Source organism: Bufo gargarizans, chromosome 10, assembly GCF_014858855.1.
Source record: "Bufo gargarizans isolate SCDJY-AF-19 chromosome 10, ASM1485885v1, whole genome shotgun sequence".
In the NCBI taxonomy this organism is placed as follows: Eukaryota; Metazoa; Chordata; class Amphibia; order Anura; family Bufonidae; genus Bufo; species Bufo gargarizans.
Window position 1 is genome coordinate 37,388,284 of NC_058089.1, and position 19,647 is coordinate 37,407,930.

Here is a 19,647-nt window from a genome sequence, read left to right on the forward strand (position 1 = left end):
TTTACCTCACTTTAGAAAAAATTCACCTCCACCTTACCAAGAGAGGGCATAGAGGGATCTGGATTGGTCGACATGCTGGAGACACAGAAGACACCACTCAAACCACATCTTCAGCTGGGGATCCCTCAGGCTAGGGGAAAACCTGTCCCGAAATGGGGTGGACTAGGGAGGTCCCTCTACCAATCCTACCTTCTCCCAGTCCAATAAAATCCAGCCCATAAACTTAAAAAAACTGTCCCAGCAACCTACACATTGCTGAGACCATTTTAACCTTCTGGATTTTATTTACCTCACCCAGTTGAGGAAGCTGGGTGGGATATACACCCCTTCCAGGACTTTACCATACACTTTTCTGTTCACCTTACCACAATATATATACACTCGCCTAAAGAATTATTAGGAACACCATACTAATACGGTGTTGGACCCCCTTTTGCCTTCAGAACTGCCTTAATTCTACGTGGCATTGATTCAACAAGGTGCTGATAGCATTCTTTAGAAATGTTGGCCCATATTGATAGGATAGCATCTTGCAGTTGATGGAGATTTGAGGGATGCACATCCAGGGCACGAAGCTCCCGTTCCACCACATCCCAAAGATGCTCTATTAGGTTGAGATCTGGTGACTGTGGGGGCCATTTTAGTACAGTGAACTCATTGTCATGTTCAAGAAACCAATTTGAAATGATTCGAGCTTTGTGACATGGTGCATTATCCAGCTGGAAGTAGCCATCACAGGATGGGTACATGGTGGTCATGAAGGGATGGACATGGTCAGAAACAATGCTCAGGTAGCCCATGGCATTTAAACGATGGCAATTGTCACTAAGGGGCCTAAAGTGTGCCCAGAAAACATCCCCCACACCATTACACCACTACCACCAGCCTGCACAGTGGTAACAAGGCATGATGGATACATGTTCTCATTCTGTTTGCGCCAAATTCGGACTCTACCATTTGAATGTCTCAACGTAAATCGAGACTTATCAGGTATATGAATACAATGACTCCATGAATAATAATTAATGTAAAGTGAGAAGATGGGTGGGTGCACAATAATAGGAGAATAGTACAAGTGTATAATTTTGGACCAAATAGTTTAAAATACTTTTGCCTTTGACTCCCAAGATTGTCCTACTGAACCTGCCAACTAAAGATTACCCTCTTTCCAAAATTTCACTAGTTTCTCACCTAATAGCGGCAGCCAAGATCCTTGTCCCACGACACTGGCTTTCAACAGACCCTCCGTCTAGAGGGGAGTGGGTAGATGGAGTTAGAGAGATTTGTAGATTCGAGGAGTTATCCAGCTGGGAAACCTTCATTTATGATAAATATCTTAAACAATGGGCACCTTGGTTTGCCTGGTGTAGCTCCAACGTGTAAGATACCTCGCTTCCTTTCCTTCCACGCATGGTCTATTCCTCTCTGACTGCTACGGCCTCCAGACAGCTCCAACAAATTGGCTCCTTTAGATTGTAAACTCAATGTATTGTAACTGCATGTATTAGGGAATTTGCTCATCTGCATTCACCAAACCAGCTGCAGCGATTTTGTCTTGCCCTTTATATGTGATCCACGACTTGTGTCTTTTTTGTTTATTGTTTATGTTTACTTTATTGTTTATTTGTTTAACTAATACGCTTATAGCCTGTCCAGATGTATCAGGCATATGATGTACAGGGATGTAACACTGCCTATATGATATTCTATTGCTGTGTTGTGTATACGCAAACTGGAATGTTTACCCTGTACTACTTGTCCTGCCTCAATAAACAAAGATTTGAAAGAAAGAAAATACTTTTGCCTTGTATTTTGCTGTATAACTGACTGTATTTTCCCTGACTAGTTGATATATTCTCTCTTTATTCTATATTTCTTCTACCTTGCATCAGTGAGTCTGTCACAGACCCCACTACTCAAGTTCCGCTCACATCACCAACATCCTGGTGGGGAAGTCCTGAAAAAAAAGTGGAGAATTTCACAGACACATCTAGAAGGTATACAAATTCAAGAATTATTCTAACTGAATTTGGACAATGTATACGTGTGCCGTTTCCTTTTTTCTTATTAGTATTGTAATGTTAAACTAACACAAAATGTTATAGCTAGTGTAAGTTATCCACCTACAGCGTCCATCTGACAAGCCCAGGAGCGGCTGTAATGGCAGTCACGATGGTTGTCACTCAGATATCTAAGAAACAAATATAACTAAGAAATGGCTACATACAATAATAACTTGACAGAAGAGGGTCTCAAAGTGTAGTATTTAACCTAGTAGAATTTAGGTATGATTCCTAAATAAGGGACCTATTGTCCGTGAGTTCCAAATCTAGGGAGGTCTCTTTAGGGAAAAGGGAACATTCTTCGCTAGAGAACACATGAAAACCTCCTGGTATGTGTACTAAGGTCTTGTCACGGCGGACTGGATCTCAGATACACAGACAACCAAATAAACAAGTATCTAGGCGAAATGCTGGGGAAAGGTCACCTCCTAGCAAATCCCTGACTTCTCTCCCTACGCTGCTAAGCCCACATTCAGACCTTGAAGGTAGGAATAATGTGTCCTCGTGCCTGGACTGCAAATACCCTAGAATCCCTGAGATGGTGAAAGGGGAGAAGGGGCAGAAGACACACAAACAGCCTAGACCGCAAATAACAAAAACAGAAACCAAACTTATCTGAGCTGGAACAGAAAATCCTTCCTTCCTTGAATCCAAGGCCAGACTGAATTCTATAACCCGCACGGCCCTCTGGGAGTGAAAGCAATTTAAGCCAATGACCCCACCCAGACCACCTGAAGGAAGGCGGATCCAGCACGATTCCAAAACAAAACAAATGATTATACACGTGCTGCCAATCTGACAGACCTTCGCAGACCGTCCGAACAGGGCATGACAGGTCTTCTGAGTAGCCCCAGAAGCTTTCTCTCTATTTATAATAAAAGCTCTGGGACTTGCCCTTATGGTGTAAGATTGAAATTCATCCAATTACATGATGCCTTTAGGGGTTGTCTCCAATCAGAACTTGACAACAGTATAAATAAATTAGTGCAGTGCGTAAACCAGTTCTACTTAGAATAGGAGCCTACATGCATACATGTCCCTAAAGAGCGTATTAGACACCCCGATGTCGCAGACGAATGCCGGGGGGAAAGGTTTCCCTCCCAACAATCGTTAGCTAGCTAGCTAGCGTAGGACACTGCTGCTATTACATGCAACAATATCCTCCTATGCCATCGCTCGTCCCCATGCAGGGCAGCGGTGTGCCGGCGGCAGATCGCTATTACGTAGCTGCACCATTGTGATTTTTATGTATGATCCAGATGACCTTCTCGTATTTATCAACGTTTGAAAATACTATTGGAACTTGTGACCTGTTATAGTACATATATCATTAATGTTATCTTCTTACACATCTCAGGAAGAACGGTAGATTTTCTGGCACACGCTCAACCGCCCAGATCCAAGAGACTGATCATCAGTCCTCAGTAAGTGCACCATTGTATCTGTCTGAGACTGTGCTGCTATTTAGCCTCATCTGTCTGTATACCCTTGTAAAATTATATGTGCCCCTATATGGTAGCATGGGCCAAAAATCGGTAGATGCATAATGTCAAAACCAGCACACTAGCATCACTGGACTATCCTCCGTGCCTACCAATACCTGTCAGATGATAGTTCAATAGTGCCTAGCAGAGTGCCTCCATTACACTGCTTGTCAGCTATCCCCTTAAAAATGATAGCCAGAGAATACCACCATAAGCATTGCCTACCAGAACGCCCCTTACACACTGCCTGCCCGCATGCCACCATTTACAGTGACTAACAGCAGTGCCCTCGTAAATCTTGCTTCCTACAGAGTACTGACTTATACAGTGCCTTCTAGACGGATATCCTTACAAACATTCTTGCCAAGTAGGGTTTTCCCTATCTGAACTATTCAAGCTAGTTGTTTATATGACAAAACAGTTCAAACACTTGTTTAGTTCACTCTTGTTAATTGTTGGGCAGCACGATGGCTCAGCGGTGAGCACTGGGCTCCTGGGTTCGAATCCGACCAAGGACAACATCTGCATGGAGTTGGTATGTTCTCCCAGTGTTTGCGTGGGTTTCCTCAGGGTTCTCCGGTTTCCTCCCACACTCCAAAGACATACTCATAGGGAACTTAGAGTGTGAGCCCCACTGGGGACAGTGTGATGCTAATTCCTGTAAAATGCTGCGGGATATGTCAGCGCTATATAAGCGAGTATAATAATAATGTACATAAAATGTTGAGTACCTTTTAAAAATACATTTAGTTACTTATCCTGTACTGATCCGGAGTTCTAGTCCTGAGCTGTATTCACAATTCTGCAGGCAATATAGCCCAAATTTCCCAGCATTGCTTGCAGGCCCAGTGTACTGTTATGTGCTCTGTAGTCGCTACACCAAGCACAGTACAGTAAACTATCCCACTACATTACAGGGGCTTGGCTAAGCTTTCATATGAATGCTCGTTATCGATCACTGGCCCGTGTGAACAGGACAGCAATCAGCCAGAAAATGGTTAGTTAGTTGAGTGATCACATTTTTTTTGTGGGCCTAAAAATCATTGTTGTTGGCCACATGTTTAAGAGAATGTGTTGCGTACAATAGGCAAACTGTATTGGGAACGGATAATGTCCCCCATACAGTTTGCATCGGGTAGTGTAAAAAGCCCGTTAAACAAGTGAAGATTGACTTGTTATGTGCTCGATCTAAGCTCACTATGAACAGCACTGGCCCGTGTAAAATCATCTTAAAGGGGTTGTCTGGGATTTTAATACTGATAGCCTATCCTCAGGATAGGTCATCAATATTTGATTGGTGGGGGTCCAACTCCCAGCACTCCCACTGATCAGCTGCATGAAGAGGCCACAGTGCTTTGGTGAGTACTGCATCCTTATCCTAGGCCCGTAACGTCACGTTAATTGGTCACATGGCCTAAGTGCATCTTAGCCTCGATTACATGAATGGGCATGGCCTGCCATACCAATCACAGCCACTATACAATGTATGGCGCTGTGCTTGGTAAGCTGTGAGGAGGCTGCAGCCCTCACTGGAGCGCTGCAGCCTCGTCACACAGCTGATCGGCAGTGGTTTCGGGAATCGGATCCCCACCTATGAGATATTGATGACCTATTCTGAGATTTGGCCATCAATACTTAAATCTCGGACAACCCTTTTAAGGCCTCATGCACACGACCGTATGTATTTTGCAGTCCGCAAAAAATACGGATGACGTCCTTGTGCATTCCATATTTTTTGGGAATAGAACAGCTGGCCCCTATTAGAACAGTACTATCCTTGTCCATAATGCGGACAATAATAGGACATGTTCTATTTTTTTGCGTAACGGAAATACGGACATATGGAAACGGAATGCACACAGAGTAACTTCCATTTTTTTTTGTGGACCCAATGAATGGTTCCGTATATATGGTCTGCAAAAAAAAAAACGGAACGGACACGGAAAGAAAATACATTTGTGTGCATGAGCTCTAAGATTGGATTTTACAACTCGGATCTGTGTCTAAAATGTTGGCCACATAGACTGTGATTTAGGTCAAATCTGAAATAGCAGATACAGCCCCACAAATCAATGTTTCTGTCTGAGTTCCTATTTTGTCAGTGATAATTATTTGCCTTTTAAACACCCTCTTCTACTTTATAATTTGAATAAACCCAGACTGAGAATCTGGACCAAGACAGGGATTCCTTGAACCAGAAGATCACCGAGCTCCTGGATCATCTTGTGCGGGCGCAAAGTTCTATTTGTGCTCTGGAAAAACTTAACGTAAGATTTTTCTCTTTGTTTTGAATCTCACAAGAATGCATTGTGTTAGATATCATCAATAATGAAATACATGACCATAGAAGAAACCTGCACAAGTAAAAGATGCCCCCCCACCCACTGATATCACTTCCAGCTTCAAGTTGTACCTCACAGACCCCCTGCATGCCTCTATATAAAATAGTAGTTTACCAAGATCTTTCTGCACAATTCTGCCTGTTTTCTGGTCAAATTGTAGAAAGAAGCTGTTAAAATGGGGCAGATAGCTCTCTGTAAGGTCTGGGCCAAAAAGGAAGCCTGTGTGGTGCAGCTTCAGCTGATAGCTGCGGGGCATGAAATAGTGTCCCCCCCCCCCCCCCCCAAAAAAAGGGTGTTTTGGCAACTTTTATAAAGTTCCGAAACATGCCACCATTTTGTTATTGCCTATAGTGTTAAAGGGGTTTCGAAGCACAATTATATTTATGGCCTATGGCCTATCCTCAGGAGAGAACATCAATAAGTGATCGTGGGGCTCCAACAACTACCCCCCCCCCCCCCCAGCCGATCAGCTGCTCTACAGTGCTTCTACAGCAAGCCCCGGAGGATGGGAGTAGTATTGGCTCTGGCTGCAATCATTATTTACACTGGCAATCCTCAAACTGATATTCCCTAGGGCCAGGGCAGAGACAGGAGGATGCACCCTTTCTTTCCTCGGGGCACACTCTGATGTTGAAGGTCCTGCCCTATGGTAGTTGAGGGGAGCAGTGCTGCAGGAAACGGCTCCATCCACTACACAATGGTCGGAGCTGTGTAGGTCTGACAGCGACTTCTGGAGCTACTGCAGAGCAGGTTATCAGCGGGGGATAGGCCATCAATATAAAAGTATCGGAAAGCCCTATTAATTATCTATAGTTTGCAGAACAGCTTAGAAATTTGCACTGAAGGGACCAGAGTCATAGAATTATCGACTCCAGAGGTTTCATTTTATAAGTTTTTTTTTTATGCACAACGATCAAAACTGAGCACAGAGTAAACAAGAAGGGGGTTCCCTTTGTGAAGTCATACAATGTATTCAATATTTCATGTATATTAACATATTTATAATTTTCAGACTTTTGCTATATCTTAATGGTACCCATTACATTATAGGTGTCCTCTCTTATTCGTCATTTGCCTCCTGATATGGTGGAATCAGTGAAAGACCCCCACCAAGGTCCTAACAGTGGCATTCAAACAGAAGGCCCACAAGGCTTCAAATCATCAAGCACCGTCTCTTTACAAACTAGTTGTGCAGACATTTGTAGCGATGATCTGAAATTTAACAAAGAGGAGGGCAAAGAAGAGGGGAACCCTGCACCACGCCTGACGGCTTTTACGCCCTGGAGTCCTAGGAGGCAAAGGTCATTAACTGCTCTTCATACCCTGTACACATCCACTGAGAGCGAGTGCAGCTTAGAAGATACGCTGCCTACTTGTAAACTGCTGTCTCCACGTTTTCCTAACCTTGGGGAAAGTTTTTCAGATGACTGGAAAGATGATGAAAATTTAGATGTAAGAAAATGCACTTACAATAGATCAAGGAAATTTGGCTGGCTCTAAAGAGAGCAAAATGAATAGTACTATAAGTTTGGCTGATTTTTAAAAAAATAGTAGACAGTTGTGCTTTTCTAAACTGCCTTCAAAACAACATAAATTCTTCTAGGTATACTTGAACACAATTTTTGGAGAAACTAGGAAGGGAGGTTGCTCTAAACATCTTGGAGCACTAATCACATATTTTCTGCGGATGTAGGCTTGTTCAAATCCTTTTGTCTCTTCATGTGATCCCAGACAGACTTAATGATGTTGAGATCAGGGTTCTGTGGGGGCATCTTATCACCTCAGACTCCTTGTTCTTCTTGAAGATAGAGAACTACAGCCAATGTAACAGAGAACTAAGATATTTTGAACAACCTACAGTACCTACCGAGTTCATTCAAAAACTGTGATCAAGTGTACCTAGAAGAATTAATCCTGTTTTGAAGGCAATGTGTGGTCACACCAAATATTGATTTAGATTTCTCTTGTTCAGTCACTTTACATTTTGTTAATAGATAAAAATAAACTATTAACACATTTCATTTTAAAGCATTCCTATTTACCTGTACAGTCCTGTATTATTATTATTATTTTTAAATTTTTGGTGATTTTTGTTTTCATTTTTACTATCCATATTAAAAAAAAAAAGATCATGCAGGTTTTGCACTGGCAACTAGGCCTAATAATATGTTCAGACTTCCTGTTTTGTACAGGTAACGTTTCAGTAGCCATCACATTATCATCACAGGCAGAATTCCAGTACGATGACAAAATATCACCTTTGTATAGGTGATATCACAGCTTATCTACTCCCTTCTGACCTCTGCACAGGTCAAAGAGCATGCCTAGAAAACTCTTAGGCCCCTTTCACATGGGCGAGATTTCCGCGCGGGTTCAATGCGTGAGGTGAAAGCATTGCACCCGCACTGAATACTGACCCTTTCATTTCTATGGGGCTGTGCACATGAGCGGTGATTTTCATGCATCACTTGTGCGTTGCGTGAAAATCGCAGCACGCTCCTCTTTGTGCGTTTTTCACGTAACGCAGGCCCCATAGAAATGAATGGGGTTGCGTGAAAATTGCAAGCATCCGCAAGCAAGTGCGGATGCGGTGCAATTTCCACGCACGGTTGCTAGGTGATGATCAGGATGGGGACCCGATCATTATTATTTTCTCTTATAACATTTCCCTTATTTTCCCTAATAACAAGGTTATACAGAATGCATAGTACAATAGGGCTGGAGGGATTAATATTTTTTTTAACTCACCTTAATCCACTTGTTCGCGCAGCCCGGCATCTCTTCTGTCTTGTTCTGTGAGGAATAGGACCTTTGATGACGTCACTACGTTCATGACATGGTCCATCACATGATCCATCACCATGGTGATGGATCATGTGACTGACCATGTGATGAGCGTAGTGACGTCATCAAAGGTCCTTTTCCTCACAGATGAAGACAGAAGAGATGCCGTCTGCGCAAACAAGTGGATTAGGTGAGTTAAAATATTTTTTATTTTTTTTAACCCCTCCAGCCCTATTGTACTATGCATTCTGTATTCAGAATGCTAATATTTTCCCTTATAACCATGTTATAAGGGAAAATAATACAATCTACACAACCTTGAACCCAAACCTGAACTTCTGTGAAGAAGTTCAGGTCTGGGTACTACAGTCAGTTTTTTATCACACGCGTGCAAAACACATTGCACACGCGCGATAAAAACTGAACAACGGAACGCAATCACAGTCAAAACTGACTGCAATTGCGTACCTACTTGCGCGGGTTTGCCGCAATGCACCGGGACACATCCGGACCTAATCTGGACACGCTCGTCTGCAAGGGGCCTTACATAAAACTCGATGCGTTTTCTTCCTGTCCATTGTGTCTATGGCCCATGTGGCTACTCTCAAAGAACAGGAAATCTTGACATATTTTAGGCCTTGTGGCCAATGTGAAAACTGAAGGATTATTTTTTTAATATAGATAGGGACATTGTCCATTTTCCCAGAACTACCACAAGGGTATTACTAGTTTTACAACAAACAAGTCACCTATATACTACAATCGTTCCATAAAATTTTAATTATAGAAGCAGTTACGGTATTGGTGGTGCTTTACAGTTGACCAGACATAGGAATGTTACACAGATTTGAGGCTATTCTGAAATATTGAGTATTTGTTATTGAAATGTTAATGTTTTTATTGACTTAATACTTTACATTTACACATTTGTGTAATAGAACATTCTTGCTGTTCACAACTGAATATAAACTGTTTATACCAACAGGACTGTGAAACCAAATCAGAACAGAAAATATCCGGGGCCTTAAAGTCTCCACCTCCTCTTCCAAGCCTTCTTCCTACTCATCACATACCACAACAAAACCATCATGTCAGAGCTAGTAGTTCTGAAAGCTCTGGAGAGGATACACTCATTAACTGGGTTGAGATGAGGTCTCATGATCCAGCACTAGACTACATGTCTGCACAGAAGATACTGGATACACTTTTGGGATTAAACGCACATTCGGATAGATTTGCCATTCCCAAACCTCAAACTTTAGATGATTTTTCCTCAAGAATTGAAGGGCTTGCAATAAGAAGTGAAATTGAATTTACAAACAATTCAAAAGGAAATCCACCCAAAAATGATTCAAAGAGTATTCCATATTCAGCATCAAACCAGGATGACCTACACAAATACACAGAGAGATGTCCCCAGCCAGACACTTTTGTCTACAGTTATTACAATCCTTTGCACAGTCCTAATGATGATTTCAACCAAAGAATGCAGTCTACAGAATTCAGAACACCTCCACTTCCAGCTAAAAGATCTTCATTTTCAGGAAATTCTGTAGATACTCATCCTGTCCTTAATCCTGTGGGAGAGGTTAGGTTTCGGCCTTTGGGGAAAAATGAAAGTATAGCCCATCATAAATCAGTACCACCAAGCTCTTTGTCCATACCTGATCTTACAGCAGATTCCTCTAGCCAGTGCATTCCATTTGTACTAAGAAGTCCATCAGGAAGTGAATCAATTATGGGAACCTGGGAAGACAAACGTTATGGTCAAGAGGGTCGAAGGGACAGGAGGGCTAAAAAAGAAAGGACTGTGACTTTTCACACAACTGTCAATGATGGTCAACCAAAACAGAGTCAGGTAACAACTGGATCAAAATTTAAACCCAAAAGGTTTGGAGATCAAGGTGAAGAAGATAATTCCTCTTTGGATTCAACTTTGCTTTAAGAAGTGCATCTTTTTTAAGTTAATACGCTGATTTATAAGCCTGAGTTTGTATGAATTTCCGACACTTGAAAATCCTGGCAATATGCATCTGCTTGGCTTGATTAAAAGTAAAAAATTATTATAGAGAGTGCAAAGTACAGAGACAAAAAATAGATCTTTCCATATACCGTATGTTATTGTGAAATAGTACAGAGCCAGACACATATACTGCCATATGTATCATAGACTAGTTTCAATGTGAGACTGGAAATGTATCAAAGGTTGTATTAATTAAACCATTGCAACAACAAAAAAAAAAGACATTTGGGATTACTGGAAATAATTGGAAGTGTGCTTACAAAAGGGGCCCGCTCTTAGAATACTGGCCATATTCTTTGAGAAGACCACTTTTCAACGCAATTTTGATTAGTGGTCCCAAAGAGGTTTTACTGTATATAAGCCACATAAGTAAGGGTACAACGTGCCCCCTTAATTTGAAGTTTGTGGGCCCATTATTTGAAACAGCTCAAGGACATCTATTAAACATGCACAGTTCATAACTGCCTTTTTTAGTCACAGGTTCACCTTAAAGAGGATATTGGCCATATACTAATCAGAACTCAATCAGCTGAAGTCTGGTAATTGTGTTTCTATTCTTACAGAGATAATTATTTTTGTAAAGCAAATGTCACAATGTTAGAGCTCCTTGCTCAACTACCTGTATTTATTTAATGTGACTGTCCACCTCAAAATGATATGTACATTGCATTTGGAAAGTCTTCAGACCCTTTCACATTTTGTTATGTTGCGTACTTGTGCAAAAAACAAAAGTTTCCCCCCAATCAATCTGCACTCAATACCCCTTAATGAGAAAGTGAATACAGAATTTTAGAATTTTTGCAAATTTATTAAAAAGGAAAAACTTACATTTCGCATAGATATACAGTAACATATTTTTCACCCTATAAGACGCACCTATGTTTTAGAGGAGGACTATAAGAAAAAAATATTTTTCATTAGACCTCAGATCAGACCCCCAATGCCACAGATCAGCCTTCCATGCCACAGATAAGCCCCCCATGTCTCAAATCAGCCCCCTGCCTCAGATCGTTTTATAGCAAATAAAACTTAAAAAAACCTGCTCCGGACGCCACCACTACTCACCTCCAGGATTCTGTCTTCTTCTTCCTGCCATGGCTGTGTTGTGACTTGACGCGCATAGAATAAGGTAGTGGAGCACCCTCACGATGTGCGCAGCCACAGCACAGCCAACAGCACAGCCAACAGCAGAGGACCAAGCACTGGGGAGTACAGAGCCTTCACCGATTCCCGGTCCACTGGTACTAAACAGCAGTGACATTTCCCCCCACTTTTAAGGGAAAAAAGTGTGTCTTATGGGGGAACAATACGGTACATATTCAGACCCTTTGCCATGACACTTGAAATTTAATTTAGGGGCCTCCCATTTCTCTTGATCATCTTCGGGATGTTTCTACACCTTGATTGGAGTCTACCTGTGGTAAATTCAGTTGATTGGACATTATTTGCAAAAAGCTTTGTCTGTATAAAGTGCCACATGTGACATCGCATATCAGAGCAAAAATCAAGCCATGAGGAGGAAAAAACTACCTATACAACTCAAAGACAGGATTGCGTCAAGGCACAGATGTAAGAAGGATGCAAAAAAAATTCTGTTGCACTGAAAGTTCCAAACAGCACAATGGCCTAGATAACTCTTAAATGGAAGCAGTTTGGAACAACAAGGACTCTTCCTAGAGCTGGCTGACCCAATAAACTAAGCAATTGGGGGAAAAGAGCCTTAGTAAGAGAAGTGACGAAGAGTCCAATGGACACTCTGGCTGAGCTCCAAAGATCCTGTGTGCAGATGGGAGAAACTTCCAGAAGATCAACCATCACTGCATTATTCCTCCAATCTGGGCTTTATGGTCAAAAAGAAGCCTCTCATCAGTAATGAGCACAGGAAAGCCCATCTGGAGTTTGCAAAAAAAAAAAGGACCTAAATGACTCTCTTGGTTCGACTGAACTTTTTGGCCTCAATTCTAAGAATTATTTGTAGAGGAAACCAACCACTGCTTATTCACCTACCCAATACATTCCCTACAGTTAAGCATGGTGGTGGCTTCATGGTCAGGGTTGACGGAAAGCTGAATGGAGCAAAGTACAGAGATACTGTTAATAAAAAAAACTGATTCAGTGTGATCTGGACCTCAAACTGTGGCCAAGCGTTCACCTTCCAACAAGACAATGACCCTAAGCACACAGTCAATACATAACAGGAGTGGCTTAGGGACAACTCTATGAATGTCCTTCAGTAGTCCAGCCAGAGCCTGACTTGAATCCAATCAAACAGCTCTGAAGACACCTGGAAATGGTTGTCCACCAACGGTCCACATCCAAAATGACAAAGCTTGAGAGAATCTGCAAAGGAGAATGGCAGAAAATCCATCCCCTAATCCAGGTGTGCAAACCCAAGAAGCATACCCAAGAAGACTGGAGGCTGTAATCTCTGTCAAAGGTGCTTCAACTAAGTCCTGAGTAAAGTGTCTGAATACTTATGTCAATGCAAAATTAAACATTTTCTTTTTTAATAAATTAGCTAAGATTTCAAACAATCAGTTTTTCACTTTCATTAGGGGTGCAGAATGATGGTGGAAAAGTTTTTTTTTTAATATTAGCACAAGGACGCATCATAACAAAATGTGAAAAACCGAATGCATTGCAAGTCAGTACTTACAGGAATGATTATCTGCTATTTATTTTCCTGAGATATTCTGCTTGGCTGCTTTTTAGATCACCTTTATTAGGGCTAAGTGCTGATTTGTGTCTACAATTTAACTACAGTGTCTACAGGGAGTCTAATGAAGTGTAACACACCCCCTGTCTTATCATTGGTTCAGGTTCTGCTCTGTCCCTCCCATTGGCCGCTGTGTATAAACACAAGCCTATGACAGACTCGCCAGGAAGTCAGTGCATGGAGAACCGATAATCTATACATCTATATCTATCTCCACAACACATCAATCTTTAACTTGTTTATATTTTCCATGAGAAATTCCAAAAATAAAACCTGGTTTTGCACAATTTCATTATTTCAATTGCATAAATGACAAAAAATAAGATGCAGCCATCCTACATACATTAAAGCTGTTTTCTGGGTGCTTAGCTTTGATGACCTTTACTGAGAATAAGTCATCAATATCTGATCACTGGGGGTGTATCTCACGGCGTGACCTCTTCTTAGGCCAGTGACATCACATGGTCTAGGCCAGGGATGGGCAACCTCGGCCCTCCAGCTGTTGTAAAACTACGAATCCCATCAATCCCAGTCTGCCTACAGCTATCAGCCTACAGCAGGGCATGATGGGATTTGTAGTTTTAAAGCAGCTGGAGGGCCGAGTTTGCCCATCCCTAGTCTAGGCACAGCTGAGTCCCATTCAAGTGAATAGGGACAGAGATGCAATACCAAGCACAGCCACTATACAATGGACAGCACTATGCTTGGTCAGCTGGGAGCGTCATGGTCTCTTCAAACAGCTGATTGGCAGCAAAGCTGGGTGGCAAATACCCCCTCGGGATAGGTCATCAATATTAAACACGTGAAAAACCCCTTTAAATTCATGATATATAAAACGTTCAATACCATGTCTATGAGGAAAAGAGTAACAATGGCTTCACCAAGCTATTGGAAGTACCTTCACCTTTCATTGATATTATATTAGAGAACTGCTGTACAGTTTATGTAAAAGCTCTGTTCAGATGTGATATAACTGTAGCCCTTGTTAAAGGGAATGTCTTATGTATTTCATTATTAAAGGTAAGTCTGTAGATGAAAAATGTGTTTGTTGTTTTCTTTAAATATTACAGTTATTTTTTCTATTCCCTTCTGGGGAATACACTATTCCTGCAATAACTTATTAGACACTGCACCAGTCAATTCACTGACTGAAACGTCAGATTATTAGAGTATCCAAGGAATGGTGGAGTACAGCTCCTCCCCAGAGACAAGGAAGTGACGAGTATAGTGTTACTAGCCTGCCTTGTCTAGGCCTCTAGCTGCACGATAACTCACCTCTAATTATAATGAGATGACTCTGCTCATGATGACTAAGTCTACACAGCAAGGCTGGCAACTGAGCTACAGCATTCTAAAGGTAAAAAAAACATAAACATAAATATATTTAGGAAAAAAAACCTGAAAAGGTATAAAGAAAAATGCTTACACATCTAATTTTTTTCATCTAATCCAAGTTTAGCCTAAAAAAAGCATGCAAATATGGCTTCAAAACTTCCTTAGGTGAATGAAGTCTAGTATGTCCTGTGTCTACAATGTCCTTGTGATTATCATCTCATAACTGACTTTTACTAGCTAGGTTATCTGTATTAACTCAAGTTCTACACACGCAAGATCAGAAAACAAGAAGGAAGGAGAGTTTGGGGAAGACAAGTGACAGGCTTTAACAGAACATGTCCACTTAGTTTCTTATTTGGACCTGAACTGGCTCACATCATCTTCCAACTATGGATATATGAATATACTCCAGAGAAAGTATTAGATACGAAACAGTAATATTGCGTTGTTAGGGCTATGTTCACACAAGCGCTATGGCTTTTATTTATGACAGAATACAAACATTGTTGTGGGTTTTGATCAGATATACAGTCACTGAAGGAAGTAATTGACTTATATCGAGGACTAAAAGAGTTTCTGTAATTTTGATGGCAACAATGGTGCTGCATGTTGCACTATTTATTCCATCAAAAAGTGATGGGAACCGTGACTGAGGATCTGAATGCATATATAATACATACACCTATAGTACACCTCCTGAGTGGTAGAAGTATGACTGTCTGCAGCATCAGAAGGGGGAAATTGCCTGTACAGCAATGCTTCCTTCAGACTTCGGTGTACGGAAAGGCAATATAACCCATTCACTTGAATAGAGCAGTGCTGAAGCTGTCTGTACAGCTGATGGACTGAGCCTACTCAGTGCAAACTGCATTCTTGTTACTGGCGGGATAACAGAGGTCAGATCCCCTCTAATTATGATTATCGCGAATGAGCGTTTGAAGGAACGTTCATCTCCGACAACTGACCCGTGAAAAAAACAGTGTCACGGGGTGCCAAAGGCCCACTCGGTCTCCCATCAGCTGCGGACCTGCTGCTTAGCTTCGGGAGCGAGGATCTGTGTTTGGCCTCGTTCCCAGGGCGGCTTTGCTAGCTGGAAGGCTCCCTGCTCCTAGGTCTGCCTTGAGCGCCGAGCTGATCACTCGGTGCTCGACTTGTCTGTCTGACGGTCATGTGACGCTGGCCACGTCACATGACCCTCAGACCCCACTATAAATACAGGCAGCCTGCTGGCCACAGGTTGCCTGTTAATTCTAGGTTCCTGGCTATTTGTTGGACTACTGAATACTCACCTGATCCTGTTCCCTGACGATCCTTTGCCTGCTCCTCCTGTACTGCGCATCCCTCCTGGTATTGTGACCTCAACTTCCACCTGACTATTCTTTGCAGACTCCTCTGGTATTTGACCCCGGCTTCTCCTGACCATTCTTTGCTTAACCCTTTGTACTGCGTAGCTCTCTTGGTTCTGACCCGGTCTGTTCACGTTCCGTATTTTGTCTTGTCTGTCTTCCCTGCACATATCCTAAGTAAGGGACTGCCGTCCAGTTGTCCCCTGTCATCAGGACTCGTGAGGCAAGTAGGCAGGGATAGGGGTGAGGGTGGAGTGCAGTGGTCACTATCCTTCCCCCTGTGTGTGTGGACGTAAAAACAGCCATACATCAAATTTAGCAAAAACAACTGTATTCAAATAAAATTCAATATACATACACACCAATGACAGGCTCAATCAAATACAAAAGGAACATGCCCCCCCCCCCATCCTTGAGCAGCTGGAAAGAGGATAACCCATAACAGGCACTTATAACACATCAAAAGAGAACTATAACTACCAGCATAACAATGGATCAATCAACTGAAAAAAAGAAAGCAGTAAATAAAGGTGAAAAGTTCTTTAGCAGGTACATATCTTAAAGAGACTGTCACCTCCAAACCCTCCTAAACTACAGTAATCAGCTTAAAAGCAGATTTGGATTCTGAATCTGTAATTTTATCTTTCTGGTCACTTGCGTTTCCCTGCCATGTGCCAGATGCTGATGCATAGAGGACTCCTGAGTTCACATCAGCGTTCAAGCTTTCCATTCCTCTTGTCCGTCCAGAAGTAGAATTTTTTTTTTAACGTATCCGTTCTCACCCCCATAGACCTTAATTGACGCATGTATGCTTACGTTTGTGTGAGGGATAGGAGATCTTTTCTTGTCTTATGTCAGCCATCTTAAAAGGTTGAAGTGCTTGTGATTATTTTAAAATAATGGTTACATATTTCACATACTTCCTCTTCTGTCTTTTTCATTTTTAAATGTCATGGCAGTTTTAGGCTGCTTTCACACTAGCGTTCGGCTGTCCGCTCGTGAGCTCCGTTTGAAGGGGCTCACGAGCGGACCCGAACGCCTCCGTCCAGCCCTGATGCAGTCTGAATGGATGCGGATCCGCTCAGACTGCATCAGTCTGGCGGCGTTCAGCCTCCGCTCCGCTCGCCTCCGCACGGCCAGGCGGACAGCTGAACGCTGCTTGCAGCGTTTGGGTGTCCGCCTGGCCGTGCGGAGGCGTGCGGATCTGTCCAGACTTACAATGTAAGTCAATGGGGACGGATCCGTTTGAAGATGCCACAATATGGCTCAATCTTCAAGCGGATCCGTCCCCCATTGACTTTACATTGAAAGTCTGGACGGATCCGTCCGAGGCTATTTTCACACTTAGCTTTTTTTTGCCATTTTAATGCAGACGGATCCGTTCTGAACGGAGCCTCCGTCTGCATTATTATGATCGGATCCGTTCAGAACGGATCCGATCGAACGCTAGTGTGAAAGTAGCCTTAGCTGTTTGCACCTGGCATCGTTTCCTCTTATAATTTTCCAAGAAACTAGGTTCCTAATTTGTGGTTAAAGGGAATCTGTCACCTGCTTTTACCATTTTAAGCTGTCACCATCGCTATGTTCACTAAAGTACCTTATTTCCAGGAGTCTTCTTTTTCCTTTATTTTGTTTTGTCCTTTTGATATAAAACTTTTTATGATATGCTAATGAGGCTCCAAGAGGGGCGTTTTTTTCCTTCTCTGGTGCCCAGTGACGCCCCCCTGCGGTGCCCAAGAACGCCTCCTGATGCTCAAATAACCTCCCACAGCCCGGCAAACGGTTCCGCCCCCTCCCCACGCCATAGTCTACCTTCTAGCAATGCCCTGTCCTTCTTCCTGTCGGCGGCCAGAAAACTCGCCTGCGCGATCATCAAGCTCCTCTTATATCAAAAGGACAAAACGAAATAAAGTAAAAAGAAGACTGCTGGAAATAAGGTACTTCAGTGAACATAGCGATGGTGCCAGCTTAAAATGGTAAAAGCAGGTGACCGATTCCCTTTAAGCTGATCTCTGCAATTGTGGTTGTGTAATATTTTCTGCTCTGTAAGCAAATGTGATCATGACATATTAGACGTGTGTGGGTGGTTTTCTTCCTCCCCCCAAAAACAGTATAAGATTATGCACACTTTGCTTTGAATAAGGCCTCTTTCACACGAGCGTGACGGAATAGGTCCGGATGCGTTCAGGGTGCGTTCAGTGAAACTTGCACTATTTTGCAAGAAAGTTCAGTCAGTTTTGTCTGCGATTGCGTTCAGTTTTTCTGCGCGGGTGCAATGCGTTTTCATGCGTTTTTCACGCGCGTGATAAAAAATTGAAGGTTTACAAACAACATCTCTTAGCAACCATCAGTGAAAAACACATCACACTCGCACTTGCTTGCGGATGCAATGCGTTTTTCACGCTGCCCCATTCACTTCTATGGGGCCAGGGCTGCGTGAAAAAAGCTGAATATAGAACATGCTGCGCTTTTTACGCAACGCAGAACTGATGCGTGAAAAACAACGCTCCTGTACACAGACCCATTGAAATGAATGGGTCAGGATTCAGTGCGGGTGCTATGCGTTCACATCACGCATTGCACCCGCGCGGAAAACTCGCTTGTGTGAAAGGGGCCTAAACAGACACTTGTTTGATCACTGAGTGTCTGTCAATCAATTCTAAATGAGTACCCATTACAAAATCTATGGGCAATGATGATTTGGAACTCAGCATAAATAAGAGTAAGGGGTCTTTGCCCCCACCGTTTGTGTCTGTAATTTTATAATACATTCTGAATCCGTTTTTAGGACGGAAAAAAAAGTCCTATCTGCAGGATTTTTTTCTATGGTCAAAAAAGAGGATTCATGACAGAGCGTCCCTTTGCGTTCATTGTAGTCAATGACAGACGGATATTAAAAGTATTGTTTTTTCATTCATTACGTTTATATTGTACATTTTTTCAGTATGAACATGCGCAGAACCAACAGGAAACTTCCAAACGAAGACAGGAAGTTGAAAAAAAACAGGGAGGATCATGTGACAGTCACATGAGCGCTACTATTCTCCATATTGGGATGCAGATGGAAGTAACATTGGTCAAGCCTGTGAAAGCCACAAGAAAAGGGTATGAGTTTATACAAAGTAAAAGTTTTTATTGAGCACTATACATATATTCCACAGAACACCAGTTTGAATCTTGAAAACATTACTGGGGGCTGAGATGAGGCTAATGAGGGCTGCTATGAGGCAAGTTGGTGCTGAAATTAGGCTAATGGGTGCTGCTATGAGTCTAATGGGGCTGAGATGAGGCTACTCGTTGACTGCTATGAGGCTACTTGGGCTGCTATGAGGCTAATGGGGCTGAGATGAGGCTACTGGTTGGGTGCGATGAGGCTAATGGGGGCTGCTACGAGGCTAATGGGGGCTGCTATGAGGCTAATGGGGGCTGCTATGAGGCTAATGGGGGCTGAGATGAGGCTAATGAGTGCTGCTATGAGGCTAATGGTTGGCTGTTATGATGCTAATGGGGGCTGCTATGAGGCTAATGGGGCTCAGATGAGGCTACTGGGGGCT